Source organism: Urocitellus parryii, chromosome 6 (genome assembly GCF_045843805.1).
Source record: "Urocitellus parryii isolate mUroPar1 chromosome 6, mUroPar1.hap1, whole genome shotgun sequence".
In the NCBI taxonomy this organism is placed as follows: Eukaryota; Metazoa; Chordata; class Mammalia; order Rodentia; family Sciuridae; genus Urocitellus; species Urocitellus parryii.
In genome coordinates, this window is record NC_135536.1 from 109674216 (window position 1) to 109687954 (window position 13739).

At 44.4% G+C, this 13739-nt stretch overlaps 1 non-coding gene across 1 annotated transcript; it reads left to right on the top strand.

The window, feature by feature from the left end:
* The first annotated feature begins 244 nt into the window (after positions 1 to 244).
* On the top strand, positions 245 to 360 carry LOC113180101 (U5 spliceosomal RNA). The gene has a single exon (XR_003300425.2). It is a non-coding gene; the product is annotated as a U5 spliceosomal RNA (small nuclear RNA).
* Positions 361 to 13739: the final 13379 nt, after the last annotated feature.

The following is a 13739-nucleotide window of genomic DNA, read 5'->3' on the forward strand; positions in this document are numbered from 1 at the left end:
CTCCACTACTTCCTGAATGGAAAGGGAGGTGACTCCACTTATTTGCATACCCACAGTGCACTGCGCAGACAGGTCTAAAAGGGAAAAAAAATTTAAGTTTCCGTGCATATTTTGTGCAAATGACACATTTGTACAAACTAAACTGAAACTTTTTCTTGATGTACAGAATCCTAGCGTTAACTAGCCACCATCAGTGAATTAGTAGTTGCTGTTACCCGAGCTGTGGATTATAGGTGACAACAGCATACTCTGGTTTCTCTTCAGATCGTATAAATCTTTCGCCTTTTACTAAAGATTTCCGTGGAGAGGAACAACTCTGAGTCTTAAGCCAATTTTTTGAGGCCTTGTTTCGGCAGGGCTAGTATTTGTTGTTTAAAAAGCAGAGTGTTTTTCACTATTTTATTCTTAGGTGGTTGTACATGTGGTAATCAAGTACTACTCAGGGTTGGTGTTGTCTATTCTATACTGCATAGACCCTACATTGCTGCACCTCTCATCTGCTTTGATTCAGTAGGCTTACTCGCTCCGGTTTTTCTTTAAATTTTAATTCTCATTATCTGTATGTATGTCTTTGTGGTTTTTAAAATATTGTTTCGACTGGAGTTAGTGTGGGTATTCAACAAGCTAATTTTAAAATTTCTTCGAAAAAGATCCGTAGTTTCGCGCATTATAAGCCCCTGCAACAGTGTTACTATGAATCAATCACCACACCTGCCATCCTATGCCCTGCTGGGACTATCCTCCCCGTTTTGTGGCTTTTTCTCCCAAACTAAAAACTCCTCCCAACAATTCTCAGCCTTACCCATCCCTGGAGCCCCTGCCCAGGCCTGTAAGTCCCAGGAGATAAGAAAGGAGCAGCAGGAGGGAAACAAGGCCACAGTAGCGGAGCCTTCCCTGTGAGAATGTGGAGGTAACCCTGTACCTCCCTCCCTGCCACACGTGGTGTGGGGTAGTGCAGAGGATGGCCACAAGAGGGAAACGTTTGGAAGTGATAATACAGAATTAAACATTGCCCTAACCCTCCCAAACTAGAGGTAACAGAGGCTTCCTGCAGACTCCCTATGACTTCAGTAATAGGCTTGACTTGCTCCAGAAAGACAGAGGCAAATAAAAAACAAAGCTCCGACACACACACACACACACACATCTACTCAAGATTTTGGAAGCTTGGTGCAATCAAGACTGTGGACACCAGTAGCACAATGCATCACCGTGCAAACAGCACCTCCAGGGTGCTAAGGATGGGACATCCACTCATGTTTCTTACTCTGGGCGTCTTTACCCGGTAAGTTCAGCCTGCCATAGTGTCAAGAAGGCAGCCGCAGGTGCTCACTTTGTTCAGCTTCCTTAGGACCCAGATCAGCACCAGTTGAGAGGGAGCCTCCCCAGCCTCTCTGGGTTCCAACCCCAGCAAGAGCCAGCTACCTCCTTCCCAAGGCCTCATCATAAGATCCTCATCCTAAGCCATCTAGTCTTTCCAGAGCAGCCCAGAAAGGTCTCCAGAACACACATGAATTCGGATGAGAACCCTTTCCAGAACAACTGGGGATTTTATCTAAGAGGGCCCCCTTCTGATTTTTTTTTTTTTTTTTTAATGGTGGGACCAAAACCACTCAAGGTCAACTCTTCCCTGGTCACCTTATGTTCTTTCATCTTCCCTTTCTACTTCCCTCCCTCTTTCACTGCTTCATTCCACAAACATTCCCAAAATTTGCACCAAAGACATAATTTATTATTTTTTGCTCATGAACCCTATACATGCAAGAGTTCTGCCCCAATGTTTATCAGTAAGAATGTAGTCATCTGCCATTTGTAATTAAGCACTAGTAGTGATCTGACCAGCATGAGAGACCAGCATGGGGAGAGGAGCTTAGGGGCTATTGTCCCTCAGGAAAAGAAACCCTGCATGACAGCTAGGTGGGGAAGAGTACAGCCTGGACAGACTGATGCAGTCCCCCATCAGACCTGCCTCTCCAGCGCCGAGTGTCTAACCACTGCAGCCCAAAGTCCAGGACCCCCTCTGGGCCTGGGTCTTTGCAATGGTCAGTTGAGTTAGATAATCTCTAAATTCCATCCCCAACTGTCGCCTCACGCTGACATTTTATGATGCTAAGCTCTGAGCTCAAGGGAGTGAAGATAAGAATGTGACAGAGCCCAACAGCACAGGCTGTGATAAGGACTGCCCCTGTGTTCAGTTGCAAGGCGGGCTGATCCTAGAGGCCTGGCTGAGACACTGGTCCCTGGGGAGATACAGACCAGGGCTAAAACTGAGCTGCAAGGTCACACAAGACGGTCCTGCTGGACATAGGGGCACATGCTCATACGTACATCGAACATGTTTGTGCAAATAAACACAAGCACACACACTCATGCACAAACCTACTCACCCAGGTACACAGCTGCCCACTTGTCCATCCTAGGTCACCACTCTCATTCCCTAGGGTCCATCTGTGAGCTGAGTGTGAGCAGCCAGCCTGCCCCTTTGCCTGAAGTGAGCCCAAGGGACTGGGGGCAGCAGGCAAGGGATGCAGGCCTTCCTCTGCAAATGTGCTGCCCGGGTCCCCATGCCGGTCCCCTCTTTTGCTGATATTTCACAGGCCTTAACCATCTTCCATGATGTGCCACAGACTCTAAAGACAGAGGCTTCAACAAAGGGGCAGGTGAAGCTGACTGGGCTGGGGAGAGGGGTAGCAAGATGGACAGATGGACAGACAGTAGGCAGATGACAGGCACTGACTTGATTTCGGCCCTCACAGGGAGATGGGGCACATATCTGTGTCCCCACCTTTTACCACGGAGCCTGGCCCCTGCCCAGTTCAAGAACTGTTGAAGGAAGGGCTGGGAATGTAGCTCAGTGAGTAGAGCATTTACCCCACATGCACAAGGCCCTGATTCAAGCCCCAGCACCACCAAAAACAAAAACAAAACAAAAAAGAAGAACCTCATTTAGAATGAACGGATGCCTAACTAGCCAGGTGGAGCAGAGCATCTGGACACAGAGGGCGGTGAGGGAGAGGGGAGAGAGGAGAGGAAAAGAAAGGGGTGCGACATGGGGTATAAGGACACAGGAGGAGGGAGGCAGGTGGGGATGGGGACAGGAATAAGGAAATCGGTTGGGTGAAGGCCTGGACCATCTTTTTTACATCTTAATTAAATTGGAGTTAATGGACCAACACTTGGAAGTCTGGGAAGAACATTAGAATATGGACTTGAAGCCCATCATAGTGGCCCACACCTGTAATCCCAGTAACTAGTGAGGCTGAGGCAGGAGGATGGCAGGTTCAAGGCTGTCTGGGCAAATCAGCAAAACTGTGTCTCAAAATTAAAAATAAATAGCTAGGCTTGGTGGCGCACAGCTGTAATCCCAGCGGCTTGGGGGACTGAGGCAGGAAGATCGTGAGTTCAAAGCCAGCCTCAGCAAAAGTGAGGCGCTAAGAAACTCAGTGAGACCCTGTCTCTAAATAAATACAAATTAGCAGATGGTGGAATGAGATGGTCATCATTACCCCAAGTACATGTATGAAGACATGAATGGTGTGACTCTACTTTGTGTACAACCAGAGATATGAGAAATATTGCTCTATATGTGTAATAGGAATTGAAATGCATTCTGCTGTCATATATAACAAATTAGGATAAAAAATGAATTTAAAAAATAGAAAATAGGGCTAGGGATGTGGCTCAATGGTCGAGTGACCCTGAGTTCAATCCCCAGTACCAAAACCAAAATTATATATATTTATATATGCTTATATATGTTTATATATACATATTTTTGTATATTTATATATTTTTATATATTTATACATATTTTATATATTTATATATTCATATGTATTGATGTGTTCATATATATATATATATATATATATATATATATGGACTGGGGATATGGCTCAGTGATAGAGCAACCCTGGGTTCAAAACCCAAGACTCCAAAAAAAAAAATAATATATATATATATATATATATACACACACACACACACATACACACACACACACACACATAAACTTACATACATAACATTTTTTGTCCATATATATCTATATATCTATATCTATTTTGTCCAATATATATGGACATGATGCTTCTTTTCCTTTCCTCCTCCTCTTGGAATGAAATCTGGGAGTGAAACTGTCCTGTTATCTCTGGCCCTGGGTGAGCTTCAGTTTTCTCACTTAGAAGCTGGGCCTCCCCTCCCCTCACACACTCATTGGGAAATGCAAGTGGAAATAGCCACGCGGTGCTCTGGGAAAGAGACAGGTGCCCAGTGCTGGGTGGGTGCCCACACGGAAGCTGAAAAGCCATGTGACTTTTCACCAGGTCCTGGAGAACGCTGCCTGATTCTGATCCCAGCTCTTCCCCTTTGTAGCTGTGTGACCTTGAGAAAGTGGCTGCACTTCTCTTTGCTGCCTTTCATCCTCTGTAGAGTGGGTGCAGTGGTAACAGCATCTACCTCACAAGGGTGTTAACACTGGTGCTTGGTACCTAAACTGTGCTTTACAGGGAGGCTGTTATACAACACTGAAGTTAGGCCCTGGCCCACTCTGTGGACTGAATCAAAGCAAAAGAGAACTGGATGTCGTAGTGCAGGCCTGTAATCCTGGCAACTTGGGAGGCTGAGGCAGGAGGATTGCAAGTTGAAGGGCAGTCTCAGCAATTTAGTGAAGCCCTAAGAAACTTAGTGAGACCCTGTCTCAAAATAAGAATAAAAAAGACTGAGGATGTGGTTAAGTAATCACGTGCCCCTGGGTTCAATCCCCAGTGGCAGCAACAACAATAACAACAAAAAAGGATCTCTATGAACGCATAAAAAATAGGGTTTTATTTTAAATTTTCAACTTTCCCAGGCGCATGCGCTCTCTCTCTCTCTCTGTCTCTCTCTTTCTCTCAACTGCAGTACTTGGGATAGAGCCCAGGGGCGCTGTACCATTGAACTACAACCTCAGTCCTTTTAAAATATTTTTTTGTAATTGTTCAGGGTCTCACAAAGTTGCTCAGGATGTCCTCAAACTTGTAATCTGCCTGCCTCATCCTCCTGAGTAGCTGGGATTACAGGCATTTATCACTGTGTCTAGCCATTTGAGTTTTGCCTTTAGGTTTAGAATTCATTTAGAACCAACTTTTATTTATAATATGAATTATGGGTCAAGGTTGTTTTTTGTTTGTTTGTTTGTGCATGAGATGTCCAGTACAGTTTGTTAAAAGGACTTTTCTAGGTGGATTTAGTGGTCCCTGGAAAAGAATTGGGCAGAAAGAAAAGAGGTTTGGAGGTAGGGAGCCATGAGATGATAAGGATAAAAATTGGTAAAGAGAATATTTAAGACTCATATAGCCAGTATGGTGGCACATACCTATATAAGAGACTTGGGAGGCTGAGGCAGGAGGACTGCAAGTTGGAGGCCAGTCTGGATGATTTAGAGGAACCCTGCCTCCAAATAAAAACTAAAAGAATGGGGGATATAGTTCAGTGTTCAACCCCCAGTACAAAACACAAGGCTGTGATTAGAACTCTTTAGAGTATAACATGCGATGTAACTCCTTCTTTGCAGTCTCTTCCAAGATGTTCAACAAAAACTTAACAGTTTCTCAATTCAATTTTGGATGTTGGACTTTTCTTTCCCATGTAAAGCAGAAATTCACCACAGGCGAATATATCTATTTTGTCCAATATAGGCGAATGGGGTTCATCTGGGTTACACGTTATTTGATTCATCATTTATTTAATTCTCATTTATGGACAGCCTTCTTTGCCCAGCGTTGGGCTGGGCCCTGGAGCTGCACAACCACCTCTAACACCGGGGGACAAACCATGTAAATGAGGCAGAAGCCAAGTGGGAGTGGAGAGGAGGGAACGACTTGGGGAGGGCAGGGTGGGGGTGGAAAGGGCTGGGGAAGTCGGTCTCAGTCCGGGTGGGAGTGAGATGGGTGGAGGGAGGGGAAGGACTCCTTCCCAAGGTCCAAGAGTGCTAGAGGCTGTGGTGTCCTGTGGCTGATGCTAACTCACAGTCCTCCCTTCCTCCCTCCAGGATGGGCCGACCCCCCCGCCCCCCCGCACTGGACATGGAGCTGAAAACCCTGGGTCCCTGGTCCTGAAGAGAACCCTGCGCGCGGCCTCTGAACTGTTCACGTCCTAATAGCTGCCTTTGACCAGTAGGAAGGAAACAGGAGACCAATCCATCTGTGGGTCACTGCAGGACAACAGCCACTGTCACTTCTGAAATGTCACTGTCCTGGAAAACAAGAAGGCCCGGGCTGTTCTGTAGCCAGGGAGTAGAGACAGGACCAGGGAGGGAGAGGGGGCCTGGGCTGGACGTGGCACAGGGACACAGCTAAGGACCTTGTGGGATGGTCAGGGTAGTTGGACACAGCACCTTTACTTTATTTATTCATTTTTATGTGGCGCTGAGGATCGAACCCAGGGCCTCGCACGTGCTAGGCGAGCGCTCTACCGCTGAGCCCCAGCCCCAGCCCCAGCCCCTCTTTTTCCTTTTTAATGATGGAAAAAGAACACTCACGTTTTAGTCAGCCTTCTGCCTCTGTGAGCAGTGCCTGAAGTAGTCACCTTAAAGAAGAAAGGCTTATTTGGGCTCCCAGTGCCGGAGGCGTCTGTCCACCACGGGTTCTGGATTCCATGGCTCTAGGGCCTGCTGTGCCACAGGGTTCAGAGGGAAGGTCATAGTAGAGGAGGCCACTGCCCTCGTGGTGGCAGAGAAGCAGAGAGGGAGGAAGGTGCAGGGGTCCCCATATCCCCTTGGGGGGAGTGCCCCACAGTGGCCCAACCCCCTTCCACCAGGCTCCAGATCTTTTTCTTTTTTTTTTTTTTTTGGTACCAGGGATTGAACCCAGGGCCCTTAGCCACTGAGCCCCATCCCCAGCCCTATTTTATATTTTATTTAGAGACAGGGTCTCGCTGAGTTGCTTAGGGCCTCATTAAGTTGCCCAGGCTGGCTTGGAACTCTCGATCCTCCTGCCTCCTGAGCGCTGGGATCACAGGTGTGTGCTGCTAGGCCCAACCAGGCCCTGCCTCTTAAAGGCTCCACCATCTCCCCACGCCCAGGGTTGGGGACCGACCTTTAACACACGGCCTTTGGGGGACATTCAAGATCCAAACTCCAGCAGTTTCCAAGGTTTCCTCCCTAGCGGTGTGAGTTTGTGGGGCAATAAAACCTATTATTTAAAAGTGTGTGTGTGGGGGGAGCTTGGGTTCCAAACCTGGTCCTTCCACTTCCTGTCTTGATGCCTGAAGCTGGTACCACTCAGGGCCTGTTCTGCTGTCAGAGAAAGTGGGGATTATGAGAAAGCCCATGTCAGGTGGCTGCTGAGCACCAGGAGAGCAGGCCTGGGAAACCCTGGCCCTGGCCTCTCTCTGTCCCCCTGCTGTTGCCCAGCGAGGTCCCTCTGGGCACTTCCCCCTTGTGGAAGATGCAGACCCCTCAGCTACTCTCTCCGCCTCCCCGTTTCCCCACTAGCTGCAGGTCAGGGGCTCCTGGCTAGCTTTTCCTGTGGAGGGAGCAGCCTGGACACGTGGCTTTGAAAGACCCTAGCCCAGTTAGCCCAGTTACCTAAGGCCAAGATATGAAACCAAGATATCAGGCAGGCCATAAACAGGTTCAGGCGCCAGGCATGCTTTCCGGACAACCGGTTGAAGAACAGAGCACCCAAATCCTGAGGCATGAATGAATAAACCGGAACAGATAAGCAGGAACAGAAAGAATAGAATGCAGACCTGTGGTTTTTGGAATGCAGACCTGTACCCCCTAGGTGGCCTATATGCTAGATTTAAACAAACCAATAAGAAACCTGTTGCTTCCCGAGCGCGCGAAACCTGTCCCAAACCCTATAAAAATCTCTGTATCCCCAAGCCCGGTGTGCCAGTTCACCAAGGCTCCGGCTGAGGTTCTACTGGGCACCCGCAGGCGCCTGTGTCTCAATAAACCCCCTCGTGCTTTTGCAGCCAGTGTTTCGTGTGATTCTCCTTGGACAGGGAAACGGGGGTCTTTCTTTAACGGGGTTGTCTTTCATTGGAGGTTCCACCGAGATACCCCTCCCCCACCCCGTCCGGATCCCTGCCCGAGGACCACCAGCATCACTGGGAGGTAAGCTGGCCAGCTCATGTCGTGTTTGTCGTGTTGTCTGGTGTCACTTCTATGTCTGTAATGTTTGTAACTCTTGGCTGATACTTTGTTTCTATGCGCTGCATTTGTACGATTACGCGTAGTCGCTTTGTATTTTGGGCAGCTTGAGAAGGAGTTGACGAACTCGGACTTCTCCCCTGCCACCCCGGGAGACGTCCCGGGGAGCACTTTGTAGGCAGCGGTGAAGCTCCTGCTTCGCCTAAGCCATTTGGTTTTGTAGGCAGCGGTGGGGCTTCTGCTCCACCTAAGCCATTTGTTTTGAAGTTGGGCAGTGCTCTTTCTATTCGGTCTGATTGTAGTGTTATTGTGATTATTGTGTTATTGTTTCCGTCTCTGTATTCTATCTCCTCATCTAAAACCAACATGGGGCAATCAATCACGACTCCTTTGAGTCTCACCCTCGACCATTGGCAGGACGTCCAGAATCAGGCAGATAACCTCTCGGTAGAGGTCAAAAAGAAGAAATGGATAACACTCTGCACTGCGGAATGGCCAACACTCAATGTGGGCTGGCCTAAAGAAGGAACATTTAACCTTGATCTTATATTACAGGTGAAGTCCTAGGTTTTCATCCAAGGTCCTCAGGGACACTCGGACCCTATATCGTTACCTGGGAAAATTTGGCCTCTGACCCCCCCCTTTGGGTCGCCCCTTTCTCTCCGCCTAAGCCTGCTCCAGGATCTCCTTCCGAAGCCCCACCCCCAACCCTATCAGCCCCAACCCATACCGGCTCCTGACTCCATCCAGGTTTCCTCGGAGGAAGAAGAAGAACAAGTAGATCTAGTCACCAATAACCCCCCCGGGTCCATCCCCCATGGTCGGGAGACCCTAGCCCCTTTCTGGGCTCTGAGTGGATTGCCTGTAGTATTTTGTGAAGTATTTGGTAAAGTGTTTTGTAGCTGACGGATCCGTGGTCCGCCTGAGCCTTTAGTTTCTAGGTAGCAATCCACGACGCGCTGCGAATTCTGTGGCCGCGCTGCGAATTCTGTGTTTTATGTTTTTGTTTCTGTTGTCCTGTCTGTCTCCACCCCAACACCCTGGCGAGAGAACTAATCTCCCAATCTGGTGTTGTGCTCTCCCAATCCGTTTGTCTGAAGGGAAGGCCCCAGTCGGCTTGGGGCCAGCACCCATTTTCATTTTTTTGACAATCTGAAGAGGGAATCTATGTCTTTGTGTGTGTCCCTGTGTGTCTTTTTGTCTGTGTCTCTGTTAAGTGTGATGGCATTGTTTTACTTTGAACCAATGCAGAGTCCCAAATTCCAATCTGCCTTAGAGGTGTGGAGATACACCCTTCCCCCTTTAAGACCTAAGGCAAATTAAAAACTGACTCTACTGGAAGGTTAAGAGATGCCTAGTGCCTAAGGTCAAACCAAACTAGAGAAGCTAATCAATCCTGTAAGTGCAAGGGAAAACTGAGGAATTCCCAGCAGCTGCCAGAGCATTTTTCCGCTTTGGGGAAATTTCCTCATTTTTTCTCTTCACTGTAAGGATCACCCCACCTAAATGCAGTAAAGTCAGTCACACTGAGACCCTATGTGAGAACATCTGGTCCACTCATGGGAAATCTAAGGTGCCACTGATAGGAGTCATAATTAAATGGAAGTTCAAAACCTGGAGAGATTTTTCTTATCTGGTCTGTTTTAAAGGTTATTATAGATTGTTTCTTGGGGATAATCTAGGCTAAATGTGTGTCTAAAAGATGTTTCATCTGGTATCTAAATGAGTTTGAAGCATTGCATAATCTTGCAGTTAAAAGTTAGGGTTAAGTAATTGTTTAGTTTGTGATTTCAGATAATTCATGCCAGAGAACTTAAATACTTAGGATAGAAAATTAAAAGAACTCTACTTCCAAGTTGGCAAGTAACTCCCAATCATTCAGTTTTATTTTTTATCAATCTTTGAACTGGGTAGCCTAAGGAGATTTTACTAGGTATACAGTGCATTGATTTGGGCAAGGATAGTAGATTATGATTTGTATCTGTTTCTCTCAGTGTATAAGATTTAGGAAAAAGTGTTGAATTAAAACGTTGGTCTGGCTCATTGAAATGACATTTATTAGCAACAGTCTTGGGAATTTTCAAAGCTTAATTTTAGATATACATGGTAGTGTGGATTTTTTTTCCAGGTGATTTAATGTAACTTAATACTACTTTAGGAACTTCAGAACAAAGAAAGTAGCTTAATGATCCTGAAGGAACTTCTTCTGATGGTGGCTTTTATATTATCAAGAAAGATCCTATTTTCAGTTTTGTGTAAGCAAATTTTTCTAGTGTAGGAAGATAAATTGTGACTTATGGTTAAAATGCCTTAGGCATAAAGTTTCTGCTCAAGAATTCTGGCTTTCCCAGTCCCTTCCAGACCTCAGCCAGGCCTTTAAGCTGATATGCAAACAGAAGCAGCCTGGAGCTCAGGCCCAAGGGAAAAAAAAATAAAAGAGTAAAAGTGTCTTTTTACCTGAACTCAAACTAGACCAAACCAAGAAGTAAATTGTATGGCATTTACTAATTACTGGCCGGTTAATCTTTTTAGGACTTTTGCTTTTTTTAGATTCTGTAATTTTTTTTTTTTTTTCTTTGAGCTCATGATTTTGTTCCTACAGACAAGTTAATGTTTTTCTGATAAGTTCTATTTTTGATCAACTGGAGTTTTTTTAACATTGCAATGAGATTTCACCTGAGGAAGCTGCAAGGCCTCCACCATTGTGTTGTGTGTTACACTTGTGTTACATGTTGTATGTCGGTATGTCTGTATATGTGTATGTCCATATATCCTGCAGTGATATAACAATTGACAGATGAGGAGCGCTCATATAAATTAAAAAAAAAAATGGATCCAAATATCTTTGACTCACGTGATTCAAATGGTTCAATTTAAATTGGGTAAACAGATGAAAGTAAAGATGTCTTTAAAATTAAGCTTATAAGTTTTCCTAGGTGTTCAAAAAGGCCCTAATAAAATGTTGATGTCTATGAAATAATCTGCTTAGATTCAAAGGTTTACAGGTATTGTTTCAAAATGTGAACAGAAGGAGGTTAACAGATAAAAAAAGAGAAACTAGAAGGTTCTAGGTATGGATTTAATAAGAGGGAAAGTGTGTTTCTGGATAAGAGTCTATATGATTAAGTAATTAAGAGGGTTTAAGTAAGTGATAAAGAAGGTCTGTGTAAGTTTTTGAGCAAGTAATCTTAAAGAAATTAAACAGCTGGTTAAACAAGTGCTGTTGTTTTAGAGAATTGTGCTATGTTGTTTCTTTAAAAGCTAAACTTGGTTAATATAAAAACATCAATGTAATTGGTGCCATTAATGTGTTCATATCTTCCAGGTATACAAGTCTATAAGGTAGAAGCTTTAGAAAGAGCATTATATCAAGCTGGTATTCTTAAAGTGTATGGTAATTTAGGCTTAAAAGAAAAACATGTTGGAAATTTATTTATATCATTTGTGTTCTATAACTGTACTTATTATCAATAAGTTATGTAAAGTTCCATGTTACTTTTTACACTGAGATACAATTTAAATGTATTTTTAAGTCAATAAGAGCCTGATCTGGGTAAAGTTTTTATTGTAAAACACAAAAGTACTTTGCTACTTTTCTACAAAAGGTTAAAAGTTTTCAGCCTTTCTTTAATTCATGTTTTAGATGTGATATTATATTGTGTTAGCTAATATTCATATAAATTTGAGCAACAATTTATGTAGATGTCTAAAAAGCAAAGATCAGCTTCAGAACTATAGTATTTAAGACTTATGATGAGCCCCGCCTTACTTGAGATAAGGCTCTATGTCCCATCTCATGTGAAAGTGACTATGGAAGAAGTAGGCCAGATTTCAGTGCATTTAAGGTTGTGTCCAAAAGTTGGTTTTTGTCACGATTGCCAGGACCTCAAACAGGGGATTATAATGTATAACTCTGCCAGAATTCAAGGTAGCTATTACATAAATTAAATATGTTTTTATCCTAGTTAGTTTTGTTTTGTAGTTTGCTTTTAGATGGTCTAAAGATTGCCTGTTAATGTTTTAAAGAGGTACTGCTTTAAGAACTCACAACCTGGGTTAACTTAAGATAAGGAGTTATCACCTACAGGATAGAGAGATAGGTACTAAAGCCCAGTACTTAGTATAAGGCTGTTGAAGTTTATTTGCTAGATGTTTAAGATTAAGTTTTTAAAATTAAAGTTAAATTAAAGGGCCAAGAAAACCAATATTTGGCTCTTGCCCTCTGAGTCAGTCTGAATCAGGGATAGGGGACTTCTCCAAAGGGCTTTGCAACTCTAGGCCACATAACCTCCTGATCAGGGAGATTAATGAGACCAGTGGAGGACAGAAAGCCAATCAGTGCATTTGCTGTGGAGAGGAGGGTCGTCAGAAAAGGGAGACATCCCTGATGCTTCTGAGGGAAGCCACGTGGTCAAGCAAGGCCTGGACCCATCCTAGCGCAAATGGCACTAGCAGAACTGAGAAGCTGCTGTGAAGTTCCCGAGGACTCCCAGGAGAGACTCAGCTGACTATTAACAATAGATGGAAACAAAGTCAGTTTGACTTGCTTCATCTTAAACACTTAGCAAAGACAGTCAAAGCCAAAGCACAGCTGTTCCTGGACATCTTAAATAATAATAATAGTTAAATGTAACTTCCATAAATAAGTAGACTGGAGGCTGCAAAAGAGACTCTTAGGTAGGAATGCCTGATAACTATCAAAAGGGACTGCTAGAGTAGTTTTAGTCTAAGGCCTTTATTTCTAAGCAGGTAGGCTTAATGTTTGCAGAATTAAAGATTTCTCTATTAGACACAGGTCATACTAGTAAAAGGATTTTGCAATATCAGATGACATTAAATTACTAAACTATATCTTAAGGGAAGGACAACTGTAACCCTAAAAGTTAAATGTTGTGTTTACATCCCTGATAATTCTGGCAATGTGACAAATATCCTTAAAGATTTACATGCTCAGATAGAAGCCATGTCCTCAGCAACTTTATCATGGAAACAATATCTTAGCTTCTGGTTCTTGGTACTTCCTGGTGGAAAACATTGTTAGTCTTTGTCTTTGCCATCATACTCATTGGCATATTTCTGTGCTGTGGCATTTCTTGCTGCATCAATCTGGTTCCAGTACTAATGAATTCTTGTTTCTCTTATAGACCACCTATCACTCGAATGGCCCTCCAGCCTATTACTTTCAATTGGACTTTTAGCATGGACCACTCGATAGACCCGATATTTTTAAGGGGGACTCCAAACTGCTTGCCCCACACCGTCCCTTTTCAGCCTGAAGAAGCCAGAGAGATCATCTTCGTCCCCCTTCCTCACAGCAGTAAGGAGTTCCCAAATTAGAGGAGGGAATGAAGCCAGATTTAAAGTTAGGTAGTCAGTGTAGTTAGATAAATTGGGGTCTAATATCGAGTGAAATCTAAAATGGAGGCCATGCTGGGAATGACTCAGGGAAAACACAGGACAATGGATATAAGATTCTATCCATGATAAAGAAAAAGGGGGGAATGAAAGACCCTAGCCCAGTTAGCCCAGTTACCTAAGGCCAAGATATGAAACCAAGATATCAGGCAGGCCATAAACAGGTTCAGGCGCCAGGCATGCTTTC